Raw genomic sequence first — 15051 nt, forward strand, 5'->3', positions numbered from 1 at the left:
GCTTGTCTGAAACTTTAATTAGCCTACCATTCAGTCATTAATACTGCGTAACCATAACATACAAACAAGTATGTAAGGGAACGCCAAAATCTGCTCCTTACTAGCAATGATTGGTATTGCAATTGTAGCCTCAACAGGCCATCCTGCCAGCAGCGTGAGTCAGAGGTCTCCATCCAGACCCTGCCCCTGTGTGTGAGGTCAGTGTATCACTCCCCATCAGGAGGGTTCTATAGGTTAATAAAACTCCTGTGACATGCGACATAGGGGGGGTCAAGAATCAATCAGAGCGGGGCTGAGGGAGCAAGTTGTGGAGGACACTGCATAGGTCTTATCCCTCCACAGGGAAGGTCTGAGGAGGAGAGTGCGATCCTGCTCAAGGAAGGCCAGGCCCTACTGAGAGGAAGAATTCCAGGAGTGAAGAAATATTCCTGAGAAAGTTTCAGAGTCTGAGGAGCCCTTAAGGAAAAGGATTCCACAGACTCTGCTGGATGGGTGCACCAAAGAGTCCTAGGAAAATCCACAGCGTGTTGACAGGGTAAGGAAATCAACCAGAAGCTCATTGAAGAGAAGAGAGAAAGGAACTGAGAAGATCTGCAATACCCAAAAGGTACTGGGATTGCCTAAGGTGGAAGGTGCCATCCCGAAGAGCTTACCTTTGTGGGAAGGAATGTATGAAAGAGAATGAGATTTGTGTTTTTGTATTTTTGTTCTTTGTGTGCAATATGATGCACTAATCTCTAGAGTACTGTTGGACTTGATTGGGTTCCTGCAGTAAAGACTTGTATTTTTTAACAACAGAACTGCAGTGAAGAGTGATTTTTGGTGTGACTGGTGTGCAGAAGAGCCCCAGAGAGAGACAAAACCCTAAAAGCCTTGAAAAGACTTTTTTTTCCCCTCTGTGCAGGAATCCTGTGAGGTTATGGGGTCTTGTGTGGTCCGTGAACCTCCCCCGTGCGCCCCTGTGCCCCATAGCTGACTGGGATGGGGCTACATTTAAAAGTGAAAGACAAGCCTCCCCAAAGGTAGAAAAGCATATGCAGAAAACAACAATCCAGCAAGGCTTCATTGCAGGCTGAGATACCTTATATTGGACCAGCCTACAAATGTTGTTATGACTGAGCTTTGGAGAACCCCAAAGGACCATTTTCTGATAGGGACACCGCAGGGCAAACTAAGCAGTTGCCTAGAGCGACAAGATTTGGGGGGGGGGGGGGGGGGAAACCCTGCCAGCATGAGGTCCAGAAGGGAGCTGTACCAGAGCCACTGCCACCAGCTGGGGTGGGGGGTGGGTAAATGACCCAAGGTTTGCCTAACATGCCAAATATGCTTGCACCAGCCCTGCAGACACTGTGTGTTGGTGAACTACAGCTGGAAATAGACTAACATGACTCATCCATGGTGAATTTATAGGACAACAGAAAAGGTAGAAAAACAATCTGCAGGATTTGCCTGAAAGGGAAAATATGATAATTGCATGGGAGTGAGTATTTGCTTTCCATTTAGCTCATTTATCAAAGGTTTAGAGGACAAGTTGACTAGGAAAATAATGCTGGATGTCACTCCATAGAACGAGTAGTCCACCCTTAATAAAATAAAATAAAAAAAAAAAGATTCTAACAATGCTGGGAAGTGACAATCAGTTTTTGTCTTTTTGGGGAGGAACTGCTAAGTGACTGTTTCAAATTTACTACTTTTCAAGTAGATACATTCATTCAGATAATCATGGAATTATGGTGATGTTATCTGGAAGAACATTTCAAAGAGCCATTGACACACCAAGGCACATCTTTAATAAATGTCAGATCTTAGCAAAGTTCAAGATCACTAGGTCCTATTTATTTTTCTTCTACCCCCACACCCAGCACTCATTATTACTGAGGCCTCCTCTGCTTTCTACAGGAGTTTAGCAGATTTTTCTGTGTCTTGAAGAGGAATTTGTGCATTCCCCAGCAATACACTGGGTCTTTTAGTTATCTGTAAGGGAATATTTTCCTTCAGGCCTCCAGTATCCTGAGGCTTAGAGAAGAGCAGATACTGGGAAATGTTTCTCCAGCGGCATGCCCTATGAACCCAAGTTTCAAACTTCTCTGCACAGCCCCATCTAGTATACATCATAAATCTATATATATGTGTAATTTCCTATTGTTGGTTCTCTGTAAACCGAAGCGATATGTACTTGTACATGATCTTCGGTATAAAAAAGCCTTAAATAAATAAATAAAAAATAAAGGGGTCCGTGGAGAATTGTTCTAATATTTTAGAACCCGTATAGACTCATCTGCATAGGTTTTAAAATATACATATCTCTGCTCCCTAGAGTACATGCAGGCTTTTTCAGTACATGCAATATTTTGCACGTACTCAAGAACTATAATACGCATGTACTCTTTCATGTGCACACGCACTTTCAGTTTTGCTGGGGCAGGTCCATTCCAAAATAGCACCCACCTCTGGCAACACCCCAACCTTTTGGCCAGAGATGGGGGGACAGGCTGGCCTCCCTCCCTATAAGGAATGAGGATCAGCTATTCCTCATCCAGGGAGTGCGGAGGAACACCCGGATCATGAGGGAGGCTTGGCAGGGCCTCTGCAGATAGATCAGTTGTTGTTGTGTTCCACGGCCGAGGAAGGCCACGACCGCGGTCCCCTACCATGCCCGCGACGGCGGCCCACTGCGGGAGCTCCGGGGAAGCCCGTGATCCTATGCCTGTCGCTCTGGCACGGGCCCCAGTGATGGTCGCCGGGTGGGAAGCCATCCTGCTCCTCCCTCGCGGCGTCCAGCAGCGTTTCCTCCATGGAGGAAATCCAAGATGGCCGCCGCCATCTTTAGGCGTGAGGCCGCGCCTCCTTATCAGATTTAAAGTGACCTGATCCCTTTAATGACACACAGCTGTTCCCTATGAGCCAGAGCAGAGGACGTATAAAAGGAGGCTTCCTCTGCTCATTCCTCGACTTGGCAACGTCTCTTGTAGAGCTGTTTAAGTCTTCTTGCTTCGGTGAGTTCCTGTACTTCGGATCCTTGTTCCTGGTTCCTGTCTTGTCTTGGTGTTCCTGGTTCCTGACTTTGGATTGGCTAGCAGTGATTCCTGGTGTGTGACTTCAGACTGGCTAGCGGTGATTCCTGGTGTGTGACTTCGGACTGGCAAGCGGCGATCCCTTGGTGTAAGACCTCGGACTGGTAAGCGACGACCCTCTGGCACTTGACCTCGGACTTCCTCTGGACCATTGTCTCCAAGGGCCCACCTAAGTCCCAGCAGCCCGGGTCCCTACGGGCTCCTCCCGGGGGGGACCGTGGGCTTTCAGGGGTGAAGCTCCAGTTAGCCCTTGCACCGAACTCTCGACTCCTTGACCTCTCAAAGGTCCACCTAAGCCCCAGTGGTCCGGGTCCCTACGGGCTCCTCCTGGGGGGACCACGGACTTCCAGTGGTGAAGACTCAGTTCCTCTCCTTGACGTCACGACTCTTCGTCTGCCTCCACAGTCATCTCAGTCTCCAGTGCCGAGGGTCAGCTGGTCGCATCTTCTGTCCTGCTTTGCTGCCCGACAGGAGAACCTACGGATCTTCCTCCTAAGGTATACCATCCTCCCGTTGGCCCAAGGGTCCATAAGCCTGAGCATAACAGATTGCCAAGTCCATGGATCCGGCGGAGGTATCTGCCTGCCAGGCCATTCCTGGAATGGCCCAGCATCTGAAGGACCAGAAAAGACCCTGGATGCCCTTGTCTCTGCTGTGGAGGGCCTGAACCAATGCCTTGAGACATTAAGGTCCATGAACCCCACGCTGCCGTCCCCGCCCGTGGCTCAAGGGGGCTGCTCTACTCAGCAAGGCCCCATGCAGGCCACCGTGGGCGATCTTGGTCAGGGTATTCCCACGCAACTCCCGGCGCCCTCTCGATACGCCGGAGATGCAAAGTTGTGTCGGGGATTCCTCAGCCAGTGCCAGGTCCGCTTTTCTTTATTGCCTGCGCAGTTCCCAAACGACTTGGTCAAGACTACTTATATTATGACCTTGCTCATCGGGAAACCCTTGATCTGGGCCTCTCACCTATGGGAAAGAAGACACCTGATGTTTGGAAGTCTGGATCAGTTTTTGTCCGCCTTTCAGCAAACGTTTGACGAGCCTGTCCACAAATCCACTGCTGTCTCAGAACTACTCCAGTTGCGGCAGGGTACTTGGACAGTGGCCGAGTACACCACAGAATTCCGTACATTGGCCACAGAGTTAGACTGGAGGGAGGATTGCCTCCATGGAATCTTCCTGGAGGGGCTAGCCCCCCGCCTTCAGGATGGACTTGCAGCAAGGGAACTCCCGGACGATCTCGATGGCCTAATAGATTTAGCCAATCGCATGGATTGTCGTATACTTTTTGTCTTCCGGAAGGGAAGGCAGGAAGGAGACCCTCGCCTGCTCCCAAGGCTGAAGTGAGAGCCCCTCGAACGCCGACCGAAGAGCCCATGGAATTGGGTCATGTGAGAGTGTCTCTACAAGAGCGCCGGCGGCGAATTAAGGAAGGATTTTGTTTTTATTGCGGCACAGCGGGCCATCAAATAGCCACATGCCCAACACGGCCGGGAAACTCTTTGGGCCCAGAACCTGAGGGAGGGTTCTTCCTGGGCCGTACTTCACCTGCACCTCCACTAACGCTACCAGTGGCGTTAACGTCTGCGGATGGTGAGTTCCACACATTAGCCCTGGTGGACTCCGGCGCTGCCGGCAATTTCATTATGAAGAGCCTGGTGGAACACCTAAAGATCCCACAAATCCGTCTTTCAGCTCCTTTAGTCATCTCCTCGATCCAAGGTAAACCTCTTCTGGAACATGTGACACACACCACGGTTCCCGTCCAGTTGAGGGTTGGGATCCTTCATCGGGAGCAGATGCCATTCTATGTGTTGGAGTATTCCATACATCCGCTCATCCTGGGCCTTCCCTGGCTTCAGGAGCACGCTCCTCAGTTCAACTGGAGGACCTTGCAGCTATCTCGCTGGGGGCCGAATTGTCACGGCAATTGCCTCCAATCAGTGACTCCAGTTTCCTGTTCCATTGCCTCCACCAATCTTCAGGGCCTGCCGGCCTCCTATGCCTCATACTCGGACGTTTTCTCTACGCAAAAGGCCGAGATACTTCCACCTCATCAATCATTCGATTGCGCCATCAACCTCCTCCCTGGCACTGAACCTCCTCGGGGCCGCACCTATGTCCTCTCACCTGTGGAGACGCAGGCCATGACGGAGTACATCAAAGAGAACCTGGAGAGGGGCTTCATTCGGAAGTCAACGTCCCCAGCAGGGGCCGAGTTCTTTTCGTAGGAAAGAAGGATGGAAGCCTTCGCCCTTGCATTGACTACCGGGGCCTGAATGCCATAATGGTCAAGGACCGTTACCCCTTGCCTCTCATCTCCGAGCTCTTCGATCGGCTGCAAGGTGTGAGGATCTTCTCCAAGTTGGATCTCCGAAGGGCTTACAACCTGATCCGTATCGACTCAGCCCTCCTGGCGGGGTTAGCCATATCAGACTGCCAACTCCTCCCCTCGGAGGAGCTAGTCGATACAGAGAGCTAACTCCACCCTCCTGGCAGGTTGAGCCACAACAGTCTGCTAACTCCTCCTCCCAGAGGAGCTGAAACCTAATAGATTGCTAACTCCGCCCTCCTGGCAGGGTGAGCAATAACAGATTGCTAACTCCAGTGAATCCGGCTAACTAGTATTGGAAAAGATTGGGGAGTCAACTCTAGTGAATCCGGCTAAAAAGTATTGGAGAAGATTGGAGAGACTAACTCCAGTGAATCTGGCTGAAAAGTATTGGAGAAGATTGGAGAGACTAACTTCTGTGAATCTGGTAAAAAATGGAGAACTACTTCAGTGTCAAGAGAAGCATTTGGAGAAGAAGTACTCCTGGGGATTCAGCTAAAAGTATTGGATGTTTGTGGCCCATGGACCTGGCTCATCTTTCTGCCTTGCAGGCTATTCTGGGCTTGGCTCAATGCCTTTCAGAACAGCAAGAAACTTTGGAGAAACTTACTGCAGCTTTTCACCAGTATGTCTTCATACTCAGAAGACATAAAGCCCAGCTTCTATACAAGAAGTCCAGTTACCAGAGGTAACTTTCAAGTCAGCTGTTTCACTGGCGGTGCCTGTTCGATTCTCCGGAGAACTCCAGAAGACTCGAGGCTTCTTGAACCAGTGCAGCTTATATTTCACTTTACAACCTTCATTATTTCCCACGGGCCTCTCTAAGACCAGCTACATTCTGTCTTACTTGGATGGGAGAGCCTTGTCGTGGGCTTCTACCTTGTGGGAACGCAAGGACCCTGTCTTGCAGGACATAGAAGGATTTAGGGACTTGTTTAAATCCGTTTTTGATGACCCTGCTCGTATGTCTGTTGCTGGATTTGCTTTGGTGGACTTGAAGCAAGGCAACAGATCTCTGGCGGAATTTGCCATTGAATTTAAAACTCTTGCAGCAGAACTTTGCTGGGACCCAGATGTTTGAAGACACTCTTTTGCAGAGGCCTGGACACCCGTGTGAAGGACGAGCTGGCTGCTCGTCAGACACCTGACTCGCTGGAAGAATTGATATCCTTAGCCACTCGGATTGACTGGTGGCTCCGAGACAAGGTAAAGGAACTCTGGCATGTACACCCCTTTCCAGGCTCTCTCTCTTGCTCACAGGCTCTCTTGGGCCCTCATTCTGGGCCTCTCCTTCTTCTTTTTTCTGCTCTACCAGCTCTCCCCGCCCTCTCTATTCTCTGTCTTCTACCATGGGTGAGATGGGTTTCACTTGCAGACCCTGCCAGGCCTCTCGCTGTCTTCTGTCATAAGTTGGATGGGCTCCCCTCATGGCCTGCTGGGCCTATCTTCGGCTGCAAGCAGGATGGGTTCCACTAGTGGCCCTAACAAGCCTCCTTCCTAATTTTGGCTGCGAGAAGGATGGGGTTCCACTTGCAGACCATGTGACTATTTGCCATCCCCCTCATGGTTGGTGCTCTAGGCAACTGCCTAGGTTGCCTCGTGGAAGTGCCGGCCCTGGTTGTATGCCGAGTTTGATTTTTGTGATTCTGGCTTGGATCCTTTTCTTTAAGTTGCAGTAAAGACTTTATTTTGAACACCATTTTTGGACTCGCGTTTGATTGTTTCTGCTACTCCCAGTGCAAGAACAGCTGTATGGATGGACACTGCTTTGAATCTTGGTATTTGCCTCTCTTGTTGGTTTTGGCTTCCTTGCTCCTTCTCTGCACAGTTTGGCACCTTCTGGAGATAATCTGAGTTGTGACTGTGCATGTGCCTTATAGCGCCAGTAGCCCCGAAACACTTTTCTTTCTCCCCATCCAGACTTCGACCCGGACCCATATCATTCTTGGATGTGACTAAACCACCCAAACAGGGAACTGGCTACATGTGCATTGAATGTACACACATATACAATGTATTTTTGTGCACAAAACCCCTTTGAAAATGTACTCCTAAAGCTTTGCAAATTCCAAATCCACTGCATGCTGATATTTAGAGTTCTGTTCTCTGCACAGAAGTATATGTTCATAGTTAGAGATATTGGCTACCACAATGTGGGTCAAGACACAAGCCTTTAAAGGTGAGTTCTATAAGAGCTGCAAAAAAAAGTTACAGATGAAATGAACATCATGATCCCATGAAGTAAAACAGCAAAATAGAAGTGCATACATTATTTTAAAGTTACAGCAATCATATTTACAGATTTACAGTGGTTAATTTATTAATAAAGATCTCCACTGCCAATGCTAATCCACTCAGGTCCTTTATTTTTTGAAAATAATTTAGCAGAGATCCTACAGATCCCCCTCCAGCTCACTGCTGCTTATAGTTTGAAAAACATCACATTTGTCTATGGCATTCAAAATTATCTTGTGTCAGGTACTAAGATTTTGCATGGTTCCTAAGTGTGTATTCCATATTCATAAACTTGGGAACATGTGGGAAAATACCAGGTAACACTCGTGTTGTTCAGTTTATCCAAACAGGAAGTGTGATGCCCAGGATCATACTGTGATGTAATGTCATACAGAATGTAAAAAATATAAAAGCCAATAAGATGGACCTGCTCATTGGGTATTTTTTTTTTTTATTTATTTAATGCTTTTATATACCGGTGTTCATATATATATCACATCAGTTTACAGTAAACAAATAGCAAAAATGGAGAGAGAAAGGAGCAAAAGTTACAATGAACATTATAAATAATTGCAAAAACCAATAACAGAGAAAAGGTTATAAATTAGTGTCATAGAGAGAAAAGAATTTAGGAGGGAGAGCCAAGATTAAGTTACAACAATATGAATCAGTCAATAAATAAGTAACAACAGGAACTATATGCAGGTGGATTTAATTTGTGTGTTAGATTGAGGGAGGGGTGGGGAGTTAAGTAAAGGCTTGTTCGAAAAGTCATGTCTTTAGCCATGTCATCAGAAGTTTAGGTTTGCAACCAAGTGTCCATGACTCCCAACAACTAATCTTCAACTTCCCAGAATACACCAGGCCCTGGACTTTTTGCTGACCTGCACACCCAATGCTAGCAAGAGATCTCAGATGCACCAGTGCTCAGTTGTTAATGGAGATCCGTTATGTGATCAAGCTATGAGCTCTGCATAGAACATAAGAACATAAGGCTTGCCCTACTGGGTCAGACCAGGGGTCCATCAAGCCCAGTATCCTGTCTCCAGCAGCGGCCAATCCAAGTCACAAGTACCTGGCAAGAACCCAAACATTAGCGCAGGGCAGAAACTATACAGCAGCTCCTTCTCTCGTGCTTTAAGCTGTACAGTATTGCTGTTGAGATGCCAGAAACTCACACACAGCTGATAACATAGTAATAACTTTTGTAAATTGGTTTTCATATAGTTACATAATGATATCATCCACTAGGCAAACATTTTATAACACACCTGAAGGGGTAAGCATCTAGAAATATATTTGGAGAGTGCATTCAATTGTATTATATTATGCTGTGCCTTTGGTGCAGAGGTTACCCCTTTGTTGATTTTAGAGAAATAGGGGGTGGTATTCAGCCAATGAAATGACTTGGTTGTCTGACCCACCCTTTTCTCCTCTTTCTCCCCCATCCCCACCCCTTATAATTCTGGTACAGCACCAGTACACAGCAAATGGATCTTTCCATGGCAGATCAGAAAGGGAATATTTCCCTGTAGCACTTTTTCAGACTTTATTACAGAGAACTTCCCGATGCATAATTCATAAGTGCTTTGAAATAAAATAAATACCATTGAAGGTATTTCTAATTATATAAGATTGTCATGCTTGCACATTAGCTGCATCATTCATTTCTTGGACTGTGCACTAGACGGACATTAGTGACACTCTTATACAGTAAGAGACACTATTGACAGCATATGTCTCTTACTAGCATAGAAATCATACTCGTCATCACAGCCAATAATTGCTAACTTCAGTATGAGCCCAATGAATCAGCAGTTTTACCCTTGCATCTTCTTTTATTGGAGGGTTTTCTCTTTTGTGCCTTTAGTGGGCTGTGCTGCTCCCACCCTTCTCCCGTGCACTTGCCAACTCCAGAGCTGGAAGTACACCTCCACCAGGGTGCACACTCAGTGTTGCCGGTTGGCCAGTAAGGACCACCACTATAACAGCAGCTGTCTTCCCTCTGTGGTAACTTTGGGGTTAAGTGCCTGCCTGAGGTTATCATGTACTCCATTCCTCCCCCGACCTGAGCATGCCACCTCTGTACCATGCCCAGGCCTAACCAGCTTCCTCGGACAGGGGTCCATACCCAGTTCCCATGTGCTGCAGTACAGAGCACAGAGACCTGAGTCATTGAGCTGGCCCCATCACTGCAACTGAGATCTTTATTCTGCTAAAAGACATAATAGATATTGTCAGTCTTTAAATATCTTTCTGACATTCATCAAATGGCTGACTTCATCCATCAAAGATTTGTTATAAAATCATTGAAAATGAAATGAAATTACAGAAAAATCGCAGAAAACTGTGGGTGTGTGGAGTGAGACAGAAGGTTTATTCAAGAGTTTCTTCCATTTCTGTAGCAGTGCAAGAAATACTCCAGCGTTGTGCTGGCATATTTCCCCATTGAAAAGACAGGAATATTTTCATCAGTAAATCTGGGCCAAATGTTGCACTAGAGAAAGATTTTGATAAATCACCTCCCCCTCCCTGTATTTACTAATCACAGGGCAAAAGGGGAACAAAAAAGGTGGACACATCCATGCTCATCGAAAATATCCATATAAAATATCATAAAATAAAAAGAACATCGTGGATTGCTTCAGAGCTGTGAGATGCACAGCCCTGTGCGTCCTGTGCAGTATGTGATGCATTAGCTAAGGAAATAGTTATGTGTATAAATCATTGCTAATTGCAATCATTAACTTTTGGCATCAAGAAGCTTGTCTTCATCAACACAATTGCATTTTGTTTCTTGAAAAAAAAAAAAAGCCCAAACCGCGCCTAGCACATTAAGAAGCTACCTGTGCTAAGGGAGTGCATAGCAAGTATTTGCCTGAAGCTGCTCTTTAAAACTGATTGTTTAGACCAATTATTCTAAAAAAACAACATGCTGCACATACAGTACCCACTTTGCACCATCGTAAATCCTAAATTCAAATCAGGCAGTGATTCCTCATGGTGTTGCCAGCCTATGATAAACTGAAGCCATCAAGGGAACATGGTCCACTTCTGGCATGTCTAACCGTTATCCCACCGCATGCTGGTGATTTGTGGAACCCCCAGGTAATTTATCAGAGCCCCACCATGACGTGCAATCAGACTGGCAATGGCAGGAATAGGATCCTCCAGGGAGGCAGGGAGGTTTAGCTGCTAGATTCGTGGTTCTTAATCAGTTCACAAGAGCACCCTCGCTGATTTGACTTTCAAGGTAAAGAATATGCATGAATTCCAAACAGCAACCTGTTCTTAGGTTCAGTATATAGAAATATATAGCTCATGCATATTTATTTATTATGGATAGTCTGAACACTGAGTTGGGTTAGAGTGAAAGGAACACAAATTCATGTCCACTGTCTCCCTGTTTCCATGACCTTGGTAAGTCACGTTGAGCCTGATTCACTAGGGTTATTATCCCATTCTGTGTCTCTGAAAAAAAAATCTTAGTGAATCCTGCTCTTTATTTGCCTCAGTTTACTTATTTTATTTATTTAGTTATTAAAAATACTTATAGTCTGCCAATAAAACTGTGTTATGCTTAGCAGATAAAAAAAAAAAACAAAAACATAAATACAAAGGTTAAAAACAAACATTAATAACCAATTACATCAGTCTAAAAGGACATCAACATCTGCCAAAATATTTTATAAAAACGCTTTCTGAAAGAGTAGACATTTTAGCTTCTTTCTAAAAATCCTAAAATCTGTGAAAAACCGTAGCTCATCTGGTAAGGCAGTCCATAACTCAGGGCCAACAATTGACAGAGCTCGGTTACCGGTCTCTCATAATCATTACTTCTTTTACTCCAGGGTCATCAAATAAATTTAGTTGCCCAGAGCGCAGAGAACGTCTGGGAACATATTTAATAAACAACCCAGCCAAATACACAGGAGCTCCTTCCAGCTGGTATTTAAACATCAAAGTAAGAACTTTAAATGTAATCCTTTGCAGAACGGGTAACCAATGGAGCTCTTTTAACAAAGGTGAAATGTGGTCCTGTCCCTTCTGAGGCATCAGCACCAGCCATGCTGCTGAATTCTGCAACAACTGAAGGGAGCGCAGGTGGTACTGCGGAAGCCCAATATTGGTACTCATGGCTGGAGTAAAGGTATCAGGCGATTTAGGAAAACCTATGATCTTGCAACCCCTCCCACACCCCTTACTCACCTTCTGGCAGCAACTCTAGCAACTCTTCTTGGTGGTATTGGATCTGGCACGGTCCCCACCCTTGATCTCTTCCCTCCCCCTCTGCCCAGAATTCCCCATCGTCCTTTGCCTAGCATCTCACTCTCTTTGCCACCTGCCCGTAGTGCCCAGCGTCCCCTTTCTCTTCCCCCGCTGCCTGGCATCTTCTCTTCCCGCCGCCTCCAGAGCATTTCTCAACCCTCCCACACCATTGCCTACCACATGGCATTATCCCAGGCTCTGTAACCTCTTTCTGCAGTGCCGGCATTCCTGTCTCTTCACCGCACCTTCACCCGCTCTCCACACACACACACACACTCTCTCGCCACCCCACCACCCATCCTGCGCACTTTCTTGCCTTTCAACACCTACCCCTCCACATTTACTCAGCATTAATTTCCTTCTGTCTTCCCCCTTCTAATGTGTGCCTTCCTGCCTTCTTCAGCCTCTGACGGGGCAGGGGCTCGACCAGCAGCCCCTTCCCCAGGCCTGTTCCTCGTTTTCAGCCCCTGGATGGATGCACCCTGCCTGCGATTCCAGGCCTCAGGATTTTGCCACGCCCAGAATTTTGCCACTTAGTTCACCTGTGGGTAACAATTAACATTGTTCCTTCACCCTGGAAAAGCTAGATATGTGCAGCATGCATGTTTCTGAAGCATTAAAATACAAAATATGCTGAGGATCTTGTTTGGATGAAAAGTGATACATAATCTTAGTTTATTATTGCATTACTATTGCGATGAGTCAGAAGACATGGACTGAAACATTATTGGGTAGTTAAAATGGCAAAATCAGAGCCGTAAGGGATATGCCATATGTGAGGGTCTAATAACTGGCTGGCCAGGTAACTATAGATAATTAATAAGGGAATATTTTCCTCCGGTCCTGTTTTTTACATAAACTTCACCACACTTTACAAATCAGTAATAATAGTGAAGGGACATTCATAAAAATTTGGTGGTCAATGAGACTATCACCACCCTACTTCTTAATCATAATTCCTCTTAGATTTAATCCATTCATTTCCTACTAATTACCCACTGTACATGATGCTGAAGCTTTTAGTTGAAACAAAATAAGTGGGAATCTTAGCAGAACTGCTTGTTTTTCTTTTTTTTCAGGAGCAGCTCTAGATCAGACCTGGATTTGGAGCTGCTTCTTGCCCCTCTTCCAATGATTTTGGTACCTGCAGTGTGGATTTCGGATAACAGCAGCAGGACTACAAATGCCAGAGTTTTCACCAGAATGTAAGTTAAAAAAAAAAAAAAAAGGAAGATGGACAAAAACATGGTCACATGACAGTCCTGTGTTCGGCGAAAGATTTCAAATGAGATCTGAAACAAAATCTCTCAGTGTCATTCACAGCCCCTGCAGGAAGAGGGAGTCATAGTGCTCGTGCACCGGTGACATCTAGTGGCCAGATTTAAGGCCCATGATTAAAGTCTTTCCTGAAGGCGTCCTGGTGCACGGCTCCCGGCCAAGAACTGTCACCATAATGAGTGGACCACAGTAAGGGGAGGGCTGGAGGAAAAACAAAATAGGCTTATATCAGCAGGTCTGATTCATCTGGAAGTCCAAACGAGCAGGAGGAAGCCGCTGGATCAAGACAAATGGCTCTGTATTTGTGGTGCCATCCATCCATACACTCTACCTAATACCAACTTGCTTACTCCTGTAAACTCTATATCATCATGAAAGGGGGCTGGGCTTGTCACTCTCTCTCTCTCTCCTTTTGTTTCAGCTTAATAAAGGAAGTTGTATCTTGTCAAAGCTAGTTGGAAATGGATTGTGTTAGTCCAAGGAAAAAGATGTCGCCTACAATTTTTTTATTGAAACGTTTTGAAAATTTGAGTGTTGTGGGCCAAGCAAAAAGAAAGTTTGGGATTACTATACTTCAGAGCCACTCCGCACATGGATTTATTGAAGACTTTGACGTACCCTGTTCCTCATGAGAATCCAGAGTTTATAAGCAGGAGGTAGCTGGATTGTAGGAATACATTTTTAAATTTTGTCCTATACTGTTACTTGAAAAGCTTTCTCGAATGTTAGATTTCTTGCTGAAGGAGTACCTTCCTCTGAATCACTGGTTCTTGTATGTAAGTTGTGCAAGGCATGAACTTAAATTAAATAAATAAATAACAGTTCTGGCCATTGAAGAATAAATGTTCTTCAATGAAGAATTCTTCATTGAAGAATAAATGTTCCAGCAATTATGTAAATAAATAAACGCTAAATCACGCTTACAAGTTATCATGAGGACGGCTCCTTGCCTCCCTCCCATACTCTCTTGTATATTGTACTCTATCTTTGTTCTCCCTTTCTTATTTCCTACTCCCAGTTAAGGCATCCTTGTTATAATGTAACTTTATACTCCTTCAAATTATCTCTTGTTGATTGGTTGGTTATAGTTACTGCTTAGTTCGATGTAAACCGAGTTGATTTGATTTGTATCAAGAAAGTCGGTATATAAAAGCCTTTAATAAATAAAAAAATAAATAAATCAGAACAGTTATTGGACATCTGGTAATGCGACACTTTCTTTCTTGGTAACAGGAGCGTCACAGTTGTTCATGTGTGGTTTTCCTAAGAATGACTCAAGAAAGATCAGGAATGGTTTTCTGCAATCATTAAACACAGCAGAAGACATTTTAAGGTTTGATAAAGCGTTTCCTACTGTGTCGTGTCATTCTGTTGCTTTTTAGGTTTTCTGTTTTATTTAAATATTTAAATGTTTTACTTGTTTTAATTTCTGTTATTGTTAATTTATTTTATGTGTCCTGCTTAGCTTGATAAATTTGTTATAGATGGCTTATAAATATTTTTAAATAAATAAAGGAATAAATGATCATCATTCTTCATCTGTCTTCAGTCACATGGTTTTCATACTCTGAAAAATAATTTTATAAATCTATGTATATATTTTGAGGGCAATTTTCAAAAAGTCATTTATCTGTGTATGTAGTAAAAGTATGTGTGGGGATCTGCAACCTGCATACATTTACCTACAGGAAAAGTACACGGGAGCAAAAACAGGGTTAGGTTGGGGACAACAACACACACAGTTATGGATTCTCAAAACTATGCACATTGTTTTTCAGGCAATATGTATGTCAGAAAAGAGGAAATAAAAATATTTCATAAAACAACATCTGTCAGCCCACTATTGGAGGGAACCAAGAT

At 45.0% G+C, this 15051-nt stretch overlaps 1 long non-coding RNA gene across 1 annotated transcript in view; it reads left to right on the forward strand.

The window, feature by feature from the left end:
• Positions 1-14657, forward strand: part of LOC115074306 — a 175093-nt gene extending 160436 nt beyond the window's left edge. The window contains exons 2-4 of the long non-coding RNA XR_003852216.1: positions 12993-13118; positions 13613-13847; positions 14425-14657. This is a non-coding gene — a long non-coding RNA (uncharacterized LOC115074306). The remainder of the gene's footprint in view (positions 1-12992; positions 13119-13612; positions 13848-14424) is intronic.
• Positions 14658-15051: the final 394 nt, after the last annotated feature.

The sequence above is a fragment of the Rhinatrema bivittatum genome, chromosome 12 (assembly GCF_901001135.1).
Source record: "Rhinatrema bivittatum chromosome 12, aRhiBiv1.1, whole genome shotgun sequence".
Taxonomy (NCBI): domain Eukaryota; kingdom Metazoa; phylum Chordata; class Amphibia; order Gymnophiona; family Rhinatrematidae; genus Rhinatrema; species Rhinatrema bivittatum.